Genomic DNA, 19,116 nt, shown 5'->3' with positions numbered 1-19,116 from the left:
TAGGGGGAAGCAATATATTCGATACCTCATCCAGAAACGCACCCTCTCGAAACCTGGCGAGCAAGCTACACCGCGATGCAGAGCGCCTCTCTTGCAGAGTCTGCCACTTGAGTTTATTAAACATCTCCGTAACACTATCATGGTTACCAAATAACCCTGTGACGAAACGCGCCGCTCTTCTTTGGATCTTCTCTATCTCCTCCGTCAGACCGATCTGGTACGGATCCCACACTGATGAGCAATACTCAAGTATAGGTCGAAAGAGTGTTTTGTAAGCCACCTCCTTTGTTGATGGACTACATTTTCTAAGCACTCTCCCAATGAATCTCAACCTGGTACCCGCCTTACCAACAATTAATTTTATATGATCATTCCACTTCAAATCGTTCCGCACGCATACTCCCAGATATTTTACAGAAGTAACTGCTACCAGTGTTTGTTCCGCTATCATATAATCATACAATAAAGGATCCTTCTTTCTATGTATTCGCAATACATTACATTTGTCTATGTTAAGGGTCAGTTGCCACTCCCTGCACCAAGTGCCTATCCGCTGCAGATCTTCCTGCATTTCGCTACAATTTTCTAATGCTGCAACTTCTCTGTATACTACAGCATCATCCGCGAAAAGCCGCATGGAACTTCCGACACTATCTGCTAGGTCATTTATATATATTGTGAAAAGCAATGGTCCCATAACACTCCCCTGTGGCACGCCAGAGGTTACTTTAACGTCTGTAGACGTCTCTCCATTGATAACAACATGCTGTGTTCTGTTTGCTAAAAACTCTTCAATCCAGCCACACAGCTGGTCTGATATTCCGTAGGCTCTTACTTTGTTTATCAGGCGACAGTGCGGAACTGTATCGAACGCCTTCCGGATGTCAAGGAAAATAGCATCTACCTGGGAGCCTGTATCTAATATTGTCTGGGTCTCATGAACAAGTAAAGCGAGTTGGGTCTCACACGATCGCTGTTTCCGGAATCCATGTTGATTCCTACATAGTAGATTCTGGGTTTCCAAAAACGACATGATACTCGAGCAAAAAACATGTTCTAAAATTCTACATCAGATCGACGTCAGAGATATAGGTCTATAGTTTTGCGCATCTGCTCGACGACCCTTCTTGAAGACTGGGACTATCTGTGCTCTTTTCCAATCATTTGGAACCCTCCGTTCCTCTAGAGACTTGCGGTACACGGCTGTTAGAAGGGGGGCAAGTTCTTTCGCGTACTCTGTGTAGAATCGAATTGGTATCCCGTCAGGTCCAGTGGACTTTCCTCTATTGAGTGATTCCAGTTGCTTTTCTATTCCTTGGACACTTATTTCGATGTCAGCCATTTTTTCGTTTGTGCGAGGATTTAGAGAAGGAACTGCAGTGCGGTCTTCCTCTGTGAAACAGCTTTGGAAAAAGGTGTTTAGTATTTCAGCTTTACGCGTGTCATCCTCTGTTTCAATGCCATCATCATCCCGTAGTGTCTGGATATGCTGTTTCGAGCCACTTACTGATTTAACGTAAGACCAGAACTTCCTAGGATTTTCTGTCAAGTAGCGAAGAAGTGAAGATTTACCGTACGACTATTTCACGAGTGTACCGCGTGTATCAGGAATCCGGTAAAACATCAAATCTCCGACATCGCTAAGGCCGGGAAAAGATCCTGCAAGAACGGGACCAGCAACAACTGGAGAGAAACGTTCAACGAGACAGAGCTGCAACCCTTCCGCAAACTGCTGCAGATTTCAATGCTGGGCCATCAATAAGTGCCAGCGTGTGAACCATTCCACGAAACGTCATCGATATGGGCTTTCGAAGCCAAAGGCCCACTCGTGTACCCTTGATGACCGCACGACACAAAGGTTTATTTCTTTACAGTCAGTACCGCCATTAGACTGTTTTTTATTTGCAGTATGCCATCTTAGGTGCTGTATAACATTAAAACACTTGATAATGGCATTGTCAACCCGAAATCACGATCGTGTAAATGTAACACTGCAAATAAAAAACAGTCTAATGGCGATACTGACTTTAGAGAAATTTATTATGACTGTAGCCCCACATTATGAAAAAATTAACAAAGGTTTATGTCTCGCCTGGGCCCGTCAACACCGACATTGGACTGTTGATGACTGGAAGCATGTTGCCTGGTCGGACGCGTCTCGTTTCAAATTGAATCGCGCGGATGGACGAATCCATGGACTCTACATGTCCGCAGGGGACTGTCCAAGCTGGTGGAGACACTGTAATGATGTGGGACATGTGCAATTGGAGTGATATGGGGTCCCTGACTCTTATAGATACGACTCTGCCAGGTGAAACGTACGCAAGCATCCTGTCTGATCATCTGCATCCATTCCGACGGACGTGGGCAATTCCAACAGGACAATGCGACACTCCAAACTTCAAGAATTACTGCGACGTGTATTCAAGTTCTAAGGCCTCCGATTTTTTTTCTCCAGACTGGAAAGAGATAGAAACATGCGCATTGTTTTAAAATGAGGCCGCGTTCATTGTCAATACGTCCCAGAGATGGTAGCACCATACGGCAGATGGAATTTTACCGCCAGCGGCGAGAATGAGAACTGTTTTAAGTACTTAAAATGGCGACGTTTTCCTTACTTGAACAGCGTGCAATCATTCGTTTTCTGAATTTGCGTAGTGTGAAACCAATTGAAATTCATCGACAGTTGAAGGAGACATGCGGTGTTGGAGTTATGGATGTGTTGAAAGTGCGTTCGTGGGTGTGACAGTTTAATGAAGGCAGAACATCATGTGACAACAAACCAAAACAACCTCGGGCTCGCACAAGCCAGTCTGACGACATGATCGAGAAAGTGGAGAGAATTGTTTTGGGGGATCGCCAAATGACTATTGAACAGATCGCCTCCAGAGTTGGCATTTCTGTGGGTTCTGTGCACACAATCCTGCATGACGACCTGAAAATGCGAAAAGTGTCATTCAGGTGGGTGCCACGAATGCTGACAGACGACCACATGCTGCACGTGTGGCATGTTGCCGAGCAATGTTGACGCGCAATGACAGCGTGAATGGGACTTTCTTTTCGTCGGTTGTGTCAATGGATGAGACGTGGATGCCATTTTTCAATCCAGAAACAAAGCGCCAGTCAGCTCAATGGAAGCACACAGATTCACCGCCACCAAAAAAATTTCGGGTAACAGCCAGTGCTGAAAAAAGGTTGGTGTCCATGTTCTGGGACAGCGATGGCGTAGTCCTTACCCATCGCGTTCCAAAGTGCACTACGGTAACAGGTGCATCCTATGAAAATGTTTTGAAGAACAAATTCCTTCCTGCACTGCAACAAAAACGTCCGGGAAGGGCTGCACGTGTGCTGTTTCACCAAGACAACACACTCGCACATCGAGCTAACGTTACGCAACAGTTTCTTCGTGATAACAACTTTGAAGTGTTTCCTCATGCTCCCTACTCACCTGACCAGGCTCCTAGTGACTTTTGGATTTTTCCAACAATGAAAGACACTCTCCGTGGCCGCACGTTCACCAGCCGTGCTGCTACTGCCTCAGCGATTTTCCAGTGGTCAAAACAGACTCCTAAAGAAGCCTTCGCCGCTGCCATGGAATCATGGCGTCAGCGTTGTGAAAAATGTGTATGTCTGCAGGGCGATTACGTCGAGAAGTAACGCCAGTTTCATCGATTTCGGGTGAGTAGTTAATTAGAAAAAAAATCGGAGGCCTTAGAACTTGAATGCACCTCGTACAGATTGGCTCCAGGAGCTCTCATCTGTGTTTAAAACCCGCTAGTCACCAGATTCTGCAGCCATGAACATTATTGAGCATGTCCGAGACGCCTTGCAGCGTACTCTTACGGATTTATAGACAGCCCTGCAGGATTCATGGCGTCTGTTCCCTCCAGAACTACTTCAGTCATTTTCCGAGTCCATGCCACGTCGTGTTGTGGCAGTTCTGCGTGTTCTCTGGAGCCCTACACGATATTAGGCAGGTATACCAGTTTCTTTGGCTCTTCAGTGTGTTAGTCAGAAAATGTATGAACCCCGGTAGGGAAGTTGCAGGGCAGATTGTACTGAGAAATTAATTTTATGACAGTCATTATCACATGTAACACACATATTAGAAATACAATTTTACAACAGTTAATTTTATCACTGTCATTATTACATATGTTACAGTGAAAGTTTCCTGTTACATCTCCTACAGAAGATACCCAAACTTCCTTAGAGTTTTTTGTTGATGCAATACCTTGATGGCAATGCATCAGTGCCAGTTCATTTAAAAGCTCTTCTGTCATCCTGCTGGGAAGATAAGACTTCAGAGGGCGTAAGCTTGACAGAAATCCCTCCGCAGTGCTGGCTGTTACAATTGGCACGAGACTATAATGTTTGGCAGCGCCGTTGCTCATTTATAGGCCTCTATTGGAGGCTTTGGATGCATTCTAGTGTCCGACCCACTAGTAGGCTTTGAGCAATGACGCTGCATAGGGGTAGTCTATGAAAGGAACGGACCATACTAGTAAACAAACGAATGTAGCGTGCGATGAAATTACACTCACATTTACGCGATTATTTATTTACTCGTGAATTATATGTAAAGGAAATGAATATAACGAAAATAACTATGAATAAGAATGAAAAAACGAGTCTGATTAGAATTATTACCGTAATTTATGGGAGTAAGGAGCACAGTGAGCCACTAAACTGCATTACAGTATAGCGCATGGTGAAATCGTACTGTTATAAAACTGCCTTAATTTTAATATTAATATTCATTGTAACGGGAGAAGCGCAGTGAATCTGCGGTTTTGAGCGGGGAGAAACTAAATTACAACAAAACCACGGAAAGATAAAGCAAATGATAGCAAATACGAAATACACACATCAACAAATGTTTTGCATCACCCCAGTACCGAGACTTCCGAAACCTGTAAAGAAAATTGGGATAGAGATCAATATAAATATCATTTCCGAACTTTTTATTCCTCATGAAAACAACGCATTGCATTTTGTACCACCATACAGTGAGACCAGAGTTGGTGGTCCAGACTGCTGTACACACCGGTACCTCTAATACCCAGTAGCACGTCCTCTTGCATTGACGCATGCCTGTATTCGTCGTGGCATACTATCCACAAGTTCATCAAGGCACTGTTGGTCCAGATTGTCCCATTCCTCAACGGCGATTCGGCTTAGATCCCTTAGAGTGGTTGGTGGGTCACGTCGTCCATAAACAGCCCTTTTCAATCTATCCCAGGCATGTTCGATAGGGTTCATGTCTGGAGAACATGCCGGCCAGTCTAGTCGAGCGATGTCGTTATCCTGAAGGAAGTTATTCACAAGATGCGCACGATGGGGGTGCGAATTGTCGTCCATAAAAACGAATGCCTCCCCTATATGCTGCCGATATGGTTGCGCTATCGGTCGGAGGGTGGCTTTCACGTATCGTACAGCCGTTATGGCGCCTTCCATGACTACCAGTGGCGTACGTCGGTCCTCATAATGCCACCCCAAAACAGCAGGGAACCTCCACCTTGTTGCACTCGCTGGACAGTGTGTCTAAGGCGTTCAGCCTGACCGGGTTGCCTCCATACACATCTCCGACGATTGTCTGATTGAAGAGATATGCGACACTTATTGTTGAAGAGAACGAGATGCCAGTCCTGAGCGGTCCGTTCGGCATGTAGTTGGGCCTACCTGTACCTTGCTGCATGTTTTCGTGGTTGCAAAGATGGACCTCGCCATGGAGGTTGGGAGTGAAGTTGCGCACCATTCAGCCTATTGTGCACAATTTGAGGCGTAATACGACGTCCTGTGGCTGCACGAAAAGCATTATTCAACATGGTGGCGTTGCTGTCAGCGTCCCTCCGAACCATAATCCGTAGGTAGCGGTCATCCACTGCAGTAGCAGCCCTTGGGTGGCATGAGCGAAGTATGTCATCGACAGTTCCTGTCTCTCTGCATCTCCTCCATGACCGAACAACATCACTTTGGTTCACTCTGTGACTCCTGGACACTTCCCTTGTAGAGGTCTCTTCCTGGCACAGAGTAACTATGCGAACGCAGACGAACCGAGGTACTGACGGTCTAGTAATGGCTGAACTGCAGACAACACGAGCTGTGTATCTCCTTCCTGATGGAATGACTGGAACTGAACGTCTGTCGGACCACCTCCATCTAATAGGCGCTGCTAACGCATGGTTTTTCACATCTTTGGGCGGGTTTAGTGGCATCTCTGAACAGTCAAAGGGACTGTGTCTGTGAAACAGTATCCACAGTCAACGTCTGTCTACAGGAGTTTTGGGTACCGGGGTCTTGCAAAACTTTTTTTGATGTTTGTAGTATCATGAAATGTGGGGAAACCGACACACTAAATCCCAAAAAAAGTAAGTATACAAGTAACGAAAATCGATAAAATGTACAAATTAGGAATCGATAATGGAATTAATCTATACAGGTAAATTCCAATTACCGATTTCAACTGTTGTATGTTTTATATATAAATGTTTTATACAGTAGTTGTGCGCACTGAAATGTTATAGTATTTTTACTGGGGTGTAATAACAAAAATTGGAATCGGTAACTTAACTTGACCCGAGAGATTGAGAGACTGAGAATCTCTCTCTCTCTCTCTCTCTCTCTCTCTCTTGGGGGGAAAGGGGCACGTGCCCTCATGCCTTCCCCCCTGAATCTGCCTTTGGCGTGCAGTGAATACACATAACTGCCAAATTTGAGGTAACTGTTAAACAACGTGCTGCACACGAAGAGTCATTACATTCGCCGTATGTGATTCTGTGGTGTGGAATCACATGCACTGCCGGCCGGTGTGGCCGTGCGGTTAAAGGCGCTTCAGTCTGGAACCGCGTGACCGCTACGGTCGCAGGTTCGAATCCTGCCTCGGGCATGGATGTGTGTGATGTCCTTAGGTTAGTTAGGTTTAATTAGTTCTAAGTTCTAGGCGACTGATGACCTCGGCAGTTAAGTCGCATAGTGCTCAGAGCCATTTTCACATGCACTTTTATTCCCGGTCTGCTCTTCTTTGAAGAGAATTGCCCTTGTACAGCATGTGACTCCTGCTTTGGAAGAGCACAACTGTGTGCAAACCACTGTTTTCTTGGAAGATGGATGTCGCTCACCCAGTGAAAGATTTCCTTAATGCTACTTTCAACGAACGAGCTGTCTCCAGAGGTTTTCCAGAAGCATGGCCTGGACTACAATATCACCTGATCTGAATCCATGTGATATTCGGCTCTGGAGATACTTAAATAAACGTATTTACCAGGGAGTCATGGACACATACGGTCTCTACCTGATCTGAAGGCCAGTATATCGGAATACGTTGCACAGGTTCCACCAGAACTGCTACCAGCAACTGTTGCTCACACCGTTTTACGGAAGCGGCATCTCGTCGACGTCTCCTGTGTTCAAACTGAACAAATTGGGTATTTAGCAATTAATAATAAAATCAAGATATAACTTTCTCACTTGTTTGACTTTCTCTGTCCATGTCCTCTTCGTAATCCATTATATAAGGATACGTTTCTGTACGTCTTTCTTGCGTCCACAGCACCAAATTTGCACCTGGTGGCTAAAATTTGAACTATTTTTTCGCGGAAATCGGTTTCCCGTTAACGCATTAGAATATCTACCACGTTTCGCCGTCATACGATTGTTACAGACCACACTGAACCTCTGTGAGTAACTGCACTTTAATTAAAACCACCCAGGATCTGGATGTAATTGCCAATCCTCTTCTCTCATAGCCATGAGAACCAGTAAGTACCGAAAGGAGTGGTTCCACAACAGTAATTGTTTTGTATCGACAACTATTGAGACCACAGAACATTAACTCTGCTCTGTGTGGTACTTAGAAGGAAACGCAATTATTTTGCAATATTGATAGTTTTCAAACAGTCTAGTCGACACTGCATATATACTTCACGGTGTTTCACGGTATGTGTCAGAGGACATCTGTATACCACTGACACTTCCTCCTTTTACCGTTACAGTAGCGAATGGTTATGGGGAAAAACGATTGCTGGTAAGCCTTCGTGTGAGCCCGGACCTCTCTTCTTTTATCTTCTTGGACTTTTCGCAAATTATACGTAGAAAGAAGCAATACACTGGCTGACTCTTCTAGGATGCACATTCTCGGAACTCTAATCGTAAATCACGCTCTGATGCAGAACGCCTCTCTTGTACCATCTGCCACTGAACTTGGTTGAACATCTCCTTGACGCTTTCGTGCTTACGAAATGAAACTATAACGAAACGCGCTGCTCTTCTTTGTATCTTTCCTATCTACTCCATCAGTCCTGTATGGTATGGATCCCAGACTGAGGAGCAATATTCAGGCATTGGTTGAATGAGGGTTTTATATGCCGGCTACTTCGTTAATGTACTACATTTTCTGAGGATGTTTTTAGTGAATTTCAGTCTAGTATCTGCCTTACCTGCGATTAGTTTTATCGTTACATTTTAAATCGCTCTGGACGCGTATTCCTAGATATTTTAGGGAATTAGCTATGAATATAGAGAATTTGAGCTTGTTAATGCAACTTTTGACAAATCTGACGAAGGAAACTAATTTGGAAAGCAGTATGTTCCAAGAACTTCTGAAGAGAGTGCCTACAAAGGATGCTGTTGACAAAACAGTATGGCGTTCCATCTTCGCGTATTTCCCAAGCGTGTAGGATCAATACCAAACAGGACTAACAGGGGCTCTTGAAAGAGCAGTATGCCTCCCGTGGTGGCCGAGCGGTTCTAGGCGCTACAGTCAGGAACCGCGCGACGGCTACGGTCGCAGGTTCCAATCCTGCCTCGGGCATGGATGTGTATGATGTCCTTAGGTTCGTTAGGTTTAAGTAGTTCTAAGTTCTAGGGGACTGATGACCTCAGAAGTTAAGTCCCATAGTGCTCAGAGCCATTTTAACCATTTTTGAAAGAGCAGTATGGATGGCCACATGGTTGTTTGACTCTAGGGAGAGGGTCACGAAAATGATGAAGTATCTTAATTGACAAACTCTTGGAGGTAGACTGAAAAGCCTACATACAAAGTTTCAAGAACCAGCATTAAGTGAGAAATCTAGGAATACACTACAGCCCCTTAAGTATCGATCCCATAGTGGCCGCGAAGACAAGATTAGAGTAATTACGCAGAGGAATTGGAGTAGTCTTTTTCCTGCACTGTATAAGCAAACTCTATGGGAAAAACCCTAATATACAGGGTGTATAAAAATAAGACTCAGGAACTTTGGGGATTTATTATTGAAATTAAAACATTAAAAGAAAGTTCATATGAACATGGATCCCAAATCCCCTGTTAGGGATGTGTGAAAGAAATTCACTCCAGTGACTCCTAGTTGGGTAATTTACTTCAGCTGTGCATTTGCGCTCGCTTTCTTGTTTACAGTTGCTTATGGCGTTTGTATTGTTTTGTCAAACTGTGTTTTGCTCTGTTTTAATGTGACTGCCAGCATGATGTATTCAGTGTCAGAAATTACGGACATGCGCTACATGCACAACCCAGTAGATGGGGATGCGGACGTAGGGTGTAAAATTTATCCTGAATGTTACCGTGGTAGACAGTTATCTCGTGCAAGAATTTTTGTACCACTCCAGCAACAATTGCGAAAGACAGGGTAATTTGAGAAGAGAGTTGTGGTTGGTGGAGGACCACGTGAGATACGAATGCCTGAGCTTGAATAACGGGTTCTTCGTGCCATAGTACAAGTAGCGTAGTACAAGTACTAGGAGAATTGCGAGAATAGAAGGCGTTAGCGATATGAAGATCAGGAATATTCTGCATAAAAATCTTTTGTAGCCGTGTCTCCTTCGATAGGTGCAAGGATTAAATGAGGCAGACTTTCAGACAAGAATAGCGTTCTTTCAACGCGTGTTAGGACGGTCTGCTAGCGTGGACCTTAGTCACTGATAAGGTTGGTTTTTCAAGTGATGGTATTTCAATTATCATAATAATCACATACGGTCTTATGAAAAAGATCACGAAATGCGGCAAGACAGACATCAACAGAGGTTCTGGCTGAACGCGTGGTGTGGAATCATTTATGGTCTTCTCATTGCCCCCTATTTACTCCCGCAATGTCTTACTGGACAGACGTATCTACAGTTTCACAGGTATGGGGTGCTTCATTTACTTGATAATGTATCTCTAGAAGTCATTCAATGAATGTGGTTTAAGCATAATGCTGCTCCACTTCACTTTGCACAGACAATTCCCCAGTACTTGACAAACATTATCCGAACACGTGAAATGTTCGACGAAGATCCATTGCGTAGCCTACCCGAACTCCAGATTCGAATACAAAGGATTTTTCCCGTTGGGCAAGTTTAAAATCCTTTGTGTGTGAAAGTCCCTTATCCAGTTTCCATGTTTTGAGGGAGCGCATCTGTAACTGATGTGGTAAGATATGGAACGCACTATAGGAGTTTTCAGAACGTACAGCAAAGTGGAAGCATGGAGGCAGGAGTTGATCATTTTGAGCAATTTGGTGAAAGTACCATTTTTGTGCCGTGAATAATAAATCCTTCCATACCGCCCGAAGGTAGATTTTCGAATCCATGTTCATACGAACCTTAAGTAATATTTTGATGTCGAGAATAAATCCCTGAAGTTTATGACACGTGTTTTTATACTCCCTTTGTCGTACAATGGGAGACACACACTGCCACGCTCTTTACAACTGTTTGAAGTGTGCAGATGTAGAAACAGAGTATACAGTGATAATTGAGTATTGCTGGTAGGGTCACGTTTAGTATCTACACACTCGTACGCCAAAGATGTTGTGTGGCCCGTACTAGTTGAAATTTTGTGATAACTAACCAGCAGAAATAGAATTATAGAGCAATTTTTAATTAAAAGTCAACAATACAGCATTCGAGGCTTACTATTTGAGCCTGTAAAATTTACTACACAATTTAAGGTTTAATGAATTGTGATATTAAATCACGAAAAGAATTTGAGAAATAAAGGTATTTAATACAATTGATTTATATGGCTATGAAAACTATTTTTTAAGTATAAAAGGACAAAAAACTGAGATTCATGACCATGCAAAAACCATTACTTCAATTCCAAGGATAACATATTGCTAACATGCCGATGAGCTAGAACATTATGAATACCTGATTAATAACATGTTGGTCTATCTTTGAAATGCAGTACAGCATTGTAACATGTATTCGAGGAGTCCTTGGTAGATTTCCGAAATTATTTGGCTGCAGGTGTCCACGCTAAGGTCACTCAATTCCAGTTATGGGCCGGTCGTCTGTGAGCCTGGATTTGACGCCCGATAGCCTCACAGATGTGTTCTACCTGGTTCTCATCAGGCGAACATGGTGGCCAAGACACCAGTATGGGTTCACTATGATGCATCACAAACTACTGTAGCACGAGTCTAGCTTTGTGACAAGGACAAGTATCATGCTGGAAAAAGTCATTGTCTTTGCAGAAGGTAAGAAATACGCAATAATGTTCACGGAGTCTACAGCTACATGGTACCTTCGATTATTATCACAGGTGAAAGTCCGCCATAGCGTAATATCGCCTCCACAAGCCTGTGTCCATGACGCAGTGCATGTTTCAAGCAACCGTTCGCCGGGATGACGGTGTATCTGGACACGACCATCGACCATTCCATTGATCCCAATCCCAATGATCCTAAGCTCACTGCAGTCGTAATTGATGATATCGTTGTTCTTCGTGTTTAGTGTTATTACAGGCCTGGTAGTATACACACGGGGCACGAACAGAGTCAGATGTTGAGTTACCGCTGTTATATTAACCGTTACCCTTAAATCCCATCAGCCATTTCGTCGGATTCTTGTTGGCATCTCCATAGACGCTGGTGGATGCCTTATTTGCATCTGCCTTATCCACGCTTTTTGATCCGCTTGTACTTTGACAGTCCAGACCGTAGAATAAATGTGCTGTTTCTATTCGGGTTCCTGCCCATGAAGGCACTTGCTAAGTCTTACTGGAACCACGGCAATTACGATGTCCGAGATACCCAACGCCTCCTCATTCTACGTCATGTAGAATCTCCCCGACTCAAACACCAATTACATTACTAGAGTCTTCAAGACGAACTAACGCTTATGCCTAAAAATACATTCATCAAGCAAATATGAATGTACAAACGGAACCGAACTGCCAATCTCGACAAAGAGTACTCTTAGTTACACTATATGACAAAAAAATAAAATAAAATTTATGCTAAGACCAGGATTCTAACCCAGCTCTCTTGCTCAGTAGGAAGATATGGTGACCACTGTGCCAGCCCGGCGCATGGACTTTGCACAGCTGCAAGGGCTATCCTAGCTTGCCTCCTTCCTCAGTCCAAATTCCTATTCACGCCTCAGCCCTCTTGGTATTTGCCTGCTGAGGTGCTATTCCATTACAACGCTGTTCGAGTTTGGGGGGAATACCAAGTGACCTGAAGAGTGAACAGGAATTTGGACTGAGGCGGGAGGCATGTTAGGGTAGTCTATGCAGTTGTGCAAAGCCACTGTGTCAGGGTGGCTTCGTGGCTAACACATATACCGTGTGAGTAGGAGACCTGGCTTTGAATCTCATTCACAGTACAAATTTTAAGTCATCGCTTCAATATGCATGTATGCATCGCAGATGTTCGAGCCTTTAAACTTCGAAAACAATTACATACACAAACGATGTGGTCGAATGTCAGCGCAACTTCGTGCATTTACACACCATCCATGGATATGTAAATGAGCTGCAGCTGTCTGCGACAGGGTGAACGCCCTCCAGAGTGCATTACTCTTTCTTGGGCTTAGTGTTATTACAGGCCTGGTTGTTGTTGTTGTTGTCTTCAGTCCTGAGACTGGTTTGATGCAGCTCTCCATGTTACTCTATCCTGTGCAAGCTTCTTCATCTCCCAGTACTTACTGCAACCTACATCCTTCTGAATCTGCTTAGTGTATTCATCTCTGGTCTCCCTCTACGATTTTTACCCTCCACGGTGCCCTCCAATGATAAATTTGTGATCCCTTTATGCCTCAGAACATGTACTACCAACCGGTCCCTTCTTCTTGTCAAGTTGTGCCACAAACTCCTCCTCTCCCCAATTCTATTCAATACCTCCTCATTAGTTGTGTGGTCTACCCATCTAATCTTCAGCATTCTTCTGTAGCATCTCATTTCGAAAGCTTCTATTCTCTTCTTGTCTAAACTATTTATCGTCCATGTTTCACCTCCATACATGACTATACTCCATACAAATACTTTCAGAAACGACTTCTTGACACTTAAATCTATACCCGATGTTAACAAATTTCTCTTCTTCAGAAACGCTTTCCTTGCCATTGCCAGTCTACATTTTATATCCTCGCTACTTCGACCATCATCAGTTATTTTGCTCCCCAAATAGCAAAACTCCTTTACTACTTTAAGTGTCTCATTTCCTAATCTAATTCCCTCAGCATCACCTGACTTAATTCGACTACATTCCATTAGCCTCGTTTTGCTTTTGTTGATGTTCATCTTATATCCTCTTTTCAAGACACTGTCCATTCCGTTCAACTGCTCTTCCAAGACCTTTGCTGTCTCTCACAGAATTACAATGTCATGGGCGAACCTCAACGTTTTTATTTCTTCTCCATGGACTTTAATACCTACTCCGAATTTTTCCTTTGTTTCCTTTACTGCTTGCTCAATATACATATTGAATAACATCGGGGACAGGCTACAACCCTGTCTCACTCCCTTCCCAACCGTTGCTTCCCTTTCATGCCCCTCGACTCTTATAACAGCCATCTGGTTTCTGTACAAATTGCAAATAGCCTTTCGCTCCTTGTATTTTACCCCTGCCACCTTTAGAATTTGAAAGAGAGTATTCCAGTCAACATTGTCGAAAGCTTTCTCTATGTCTGCAAATGCTAGAAATGTAGGTTTGCCTTTCCTTAATCTATTTTCTAAGATAAGTCGTAGGGTCAGTATTGCCTCACGTGTTCCAACATTTCTGCGGAATCCAAACTGATCTTCGCCGAGGTCGGCTTCTACCAGTTTTTCCATTCGTCTGTCAAGAATTCGTGTTAGTATTTTGCAGCTGTGACTTACTAAACTGATAGTTCGGTAATTTTCACATCTGTCAACACCTGCTTTCTTTGGGATAGGAATTATTGTATTCTTCTTGAAGTCCGAGGGTATTTCACCTGTGTCATACATCTTGCTCACCAGATGGTAGGGTTTTGTCAGGACTGGCTCTCCCAAGGCCGTCAGTAGTTCCAATGGAATGTTGTCTACTCCCGGGGCCTTGTTTCGACTTAGGTCTTTCAGTGCTCTGTCAAACAGGCCTGGTAGTAAGGCGTGAACAGTGTCAGATACCAAGTGACCACTGTAAGGTCACAGAGAAGCAGCGTGCTCGAGTGACACCATGTTATCAGCACCTGACAGAGTTTCAACTGGGCCTCATTATGGGCTTCCATATGACCGTTCTTTATCCATATTTGAGGGTCATTCCGATGTGACGTTGGTCTGATGTTGGACAGTATGGGAACGTAAGGACAGGCATTCTCGTCGTCTAGGTCGATCACGTCTGATCAACACAGTGGGGGGGGATCAACAGATTGTGCACCAAACACACTGCAACCTCTTCACATCTGCACCTGTTATTCAAGAACAAGTAGTGTACTCCTTCCAACATTCTGTGTCACCCTCCACCACTGTTAGCGAACTAGCAGCAGCAGGAACCGGGAGTTAGCGTCCCATGTGTAGGTTGCCATTAACACAAAACAAACGGCTGCCGTTGGACTAGTGTCGTGACCAGGAAACATGGATCGATGGTGAATAACGTCGCATTATATTAAGCGATGAATCACGTTTCTCCACTACTCCACATACTTGCCATCGTAAAATACGGCGGTGACGTGGGGACAGGAGTAGCAGTGCTGCTCTGGCATCATGGCATGGGAAACCATCGGGTATGCCGTGAGGTTACGGCTGGTAGCGATTAAGGGAACTCAGATGACACAACGGTACGTCACGGACATCCTGTGTCGTCATTTGTTACCTCTCAAGTGACACTATCGTGTTGCCATTTTTTAACAGGACAATTCTCGTTCACTCATGGCCCTTATGCCTGTTAGCTATTTTGTAAGGTTGTGTGTGCATTGTGTATTGAACCAGGGCCCTAGAAACGATGGAGAGGCTTCGTCCCGCCTTAGCCCTCAGTGGTTCACAACCCCATAACAGGCCACAGCAGTCCATCTACCCCACCGCCACCCCACACCGAACCCAGGGTTATTGTGCGGTTCGACCCCCAGTGGACAGACAAAATTATTGATGAACTACAGCAGTATTATTGGATGTTTATGAAAAATAATACTGAGGATTTGTTGAAAATGAAGCAGGCAGCATGGGCTACCTTCTTCCACAGACTGTCAACTGAAGTGAAACCAGTGCACCACCAATGCCCAGTACTCAAACAGTTCATACAGCCATAAGCATTCCAGCCCAGCAACAGTCACAGATATCATGAAACCTATTTACAGAGACCTGGCAAATCCTGAATTACTGAAGAAGTGTCTACATGGTCAGACTCAAAATCCCAATGAGTCGTTCAGTAATCTTATATGGACTCGCTGACCAAAAAATGTTTTTGTTGGAATGAAGACACTAAAGTGGGGGTAGGGGGTGGTGGGGGGGGGTTCAGTGATGATATTACTTTTAATGATGGTAGGGTGAAAGTGCTGTAGCATATGGGAATTAATCCTGGAGCCAACTGCATCAGAGAACTTGAACGAATGGACAAGGTTCGCACTGAAGCAGAGTATGCAGCACAGTTGGCCACTAAGTAGTCCAGAAAGAAGAAAAGAAGAAAAAACTTGACAGAAGCTCAAGAGGATGTTATACAGTATGGTGCAGGGTGCTTCTGAGTGACTAAAAATAAAAAAATTAAGTATATATTAAGTGAGTTACAGTCTTTTGAAACCTTAGTAGTCGTTCCTGAAAATTTACATTTTCTGTTGCATTTTTCGCTAAATCTCAGAAACCGCTTCGAGTAGGGTATTCAATCCTGAGTCTACGGAACTAAAAGAAGAAAAAATGGCTCTGAGCACTACGGGACTTAACATCTGAGGTCATCAGGCCCCTTAGAACTTAGAACTACTTAAACCTAACTAACCTAAGGACATCACACACATCCATCCCGCGGCAGGATTCGAATCTGCGACCGAAGCGGTCGCGCGGTTCCAGAGAGAAGCGCCTATAACCGCTCGCCCACACCGGCCGGCCTAAAAGAAGAACATAATGTTATGTATCATTAAAATTATTTAGGATACCGTACAAAAAAGTAGACAAAATTTTAACCGTGTAATCAAAAAAAATTATATTTCCGAAAGCAGTGGCTGAAATGCAATTATTGTAATTCAGTAGACTCAGAACAAACCGTTTAATGTCCTGTAAAAGTTTCATGTCAATGGCTGCAGTGGTTCCCTGAAATACAGGGAAGCCAAGCCACTAAATTTAACATAGTCGGGATAGGGCGTTCCAACTCCCCTTAATATGTCGAATTTCTACCACAGTCTCCTCATAAAAATTATGTTTGGTAATTGTGTCGCCGTATTGTACTTCGCGGAACACAGTGGTTAAAACTAAAGCTTCATGTCCTTAGCATAGTTGCACGTTCTTGCAGTGCACTGCGCAAGACTTTTCTTTCCATTAGGTCGTTTGCTGGTGCGTTGCATTTTTAATGTTTATCACGTTCGAGCAGTACAGAGCTTCCGTTGGCACAGGAAAGCTATGAAAAAATTTTACGGCCAGTTTTACACAACAGTCAGGACAGTTAGTCGTTTACAGTTCTATGTTGCATTTCAAAATTGTCGTCGGGTCGGATTAGGTAAAATTTATTTCAAATCTCGTTTCTTACGCAGACATTCTTATTCTTGCAGCGCAGTGTATTATTTGCGTGTTGTATCATTTAATGTTTGGAATTATTTAGCCAATTTGCGAATGGAAATTTACAGTGCATTTTAATAGAAGCACTCTGGACAGTTTTTTCTTTCGAAATTTGATTGTAATTTTTTGCATAATTTTTATTCTTGTAGTTCCGTGTTGGAACTGCGAGTCACGTACTGTGAGGTCGAGCATTCTAGCACTGGTCACTACACAGCACGATGTAGAATTTCACAGGATAGTTTCTTTGGTTTTCAAGTTAATTGATTTAAAGTTAATTAAAACACAACTCTACGGTTTCAGATAATTTGGCGACGCTTTTATGATACAGCATTTTTGTAATTACACCACTTTCATTGTTTAGGTTCACATGACAATACATACACACGAAGTTAAAGAAAAGCAAACCAGTTCAGCCTAGTTCGATTCACATCATCAAACCAATTTTTTTATGTAAACACGTTAGATTGTGTACGTGATGTTGAAATACTCCCGTAGCCAGCAAGATCCCCTCCTCTGTTCCCGACTGAACATGTGTGAGACCAGCTCGGACGCCACTCTGTCCCAGCGCCACTGCTAACGATATCAGGGCCAGCTACAGCAGTTTGTGCCTTGCTTGCCTCAGGAAGGGACATAACGCATTTATGACAGCGTTCCCAATCGCACCTGTTCCGTGCATCCAGGCCAGCGGGGTACAACGTCATACTGATAGGTGGAATCATACTTACAAGTTCTTTGTAAATTTGACTCGACATAATAATCACTGAAATAACTTTACATACTTTATCAACTCATGAAGTTTCATTTTGTTTCCTCTTCCCCTTCTGAATATTTCACTTTTTTGTTTTCTTTCACGTAATGAATGTTATAGTAAATTCCGGTATCCTATAATTGAGCATGTCTCGAAACCTACCAGAAATTACAGTCCCGGTATTCCGTGTATGATTGTGCCTCAGAACCTTCCAGAAATTACAAATGATTAATCCAGAAGAAGGGAACTGCTGATCTGGCTCGGTGTCAAATACTTATTAGTGGTGTAAAATTTGAAAATTTCCTGGCGAATCAACTGTTCAAAAAGATTTCGGGCTTGCAGCCGGTCGTCGTAAACTTCATTGCACGATATTTCGGCTGGACAACTGGAGATACGTCGATGATACTTTCATAGTGTGGCCCCACGGAGAAGAAAAGTTAATGGAGTTTCTTCATCATCTTAACTCCATCCATGAGAATATTCGATTTACTATAGAACTAGAGAAAAATGGCTGCCTTCTATTCCTGGATGTTTTAGTTAAACGGAAGAGAGACTGCTTTGTAGGACATTCTGTTTATCGTAAGCCCACTCACACTGACTTTTAATTGCATTCTTCAAGTTGCCATCACCCATCCCAGACCATTTGTGTACTTAAAACCCTTGTGCACAGGGCACATACGATGTCGGATGCAGAGAATCTGCCAAAGGAACTTGAACATTTAAGAACGGTGTTCAGAGACAATGGATAATCGACCCGGAAAATTAACAGGGCCTTCTCAACTAGAGCCAGGAACCGGGAAGTGGACAAAGAGGAGAACGCGCCAGCAAAGTCCCTAGCTTTTCTTCCCTTCGTTGGAAATATCTCCTTCAAGATTGTGAGGATTCTTAATAATTTTCATGCGAAAGTGGTTTTTCGTCCGCCTTCTAAGATTTCGGATTTGCTGGGATCGGTGAAGATTGATTTGTTACTGAGGAAGGCGGGAATTTACAAAATACCGTGTCAATGTGGTATGGCCTGTATAGGAGAGACAACGCGTACAGTCGAAGAGCGTTGTACAGAACATCAACGTTGCTCTCGCCTACTGCAACCCAGTAGGTCTGCAGGTGCGGAACATTGTATTTCCAACGGACATTCAATGGAGTACGCCAAAACTTTGATTTTGGCCACAGCAACAACTTTTTGGGACTCCATTCTCAAAGAATCCGTTGAAACACGCATTGCGGGAAATTTAATGAACCGTGACAGTGGTTACCAATTGAATAACGCATGGAATCCCGTCATCTCCGAAATTTGCTCGAGACGAAGACGCCAGAAGACTTCGACAGCTGCCGCCAGCGATAATACCGACGGCAGCTGAGTACTGCAGTTCCACCAGCGAGGGCGCTGTCGCTGGACAGTGTGGCCCTTCTGTCTCCGCGACTATAACGCATGCGCGACAGTACTATGAAA

The sequence above is a fragment of the Schistocerca piceifrons genome, chromosome 4, assembly GCF_021461385.2.
Source record: "Schistocerca piceifrons isolate TAMUIC-IGC-003096 chromosome 4, iqSchPice1.1, whole genome shotgun sequence".
In the NCBI taxonomy this organism is placed as follows: domain Eukaryota; kingdom Metazoa; phylum Arthropoda; class Insecta; order Orthoptera; family Acrididae; genus Schistocerca; species Schistocerca piceifrons.
This window is presented reverse-complemented; position numbering follows the sequence as displayed.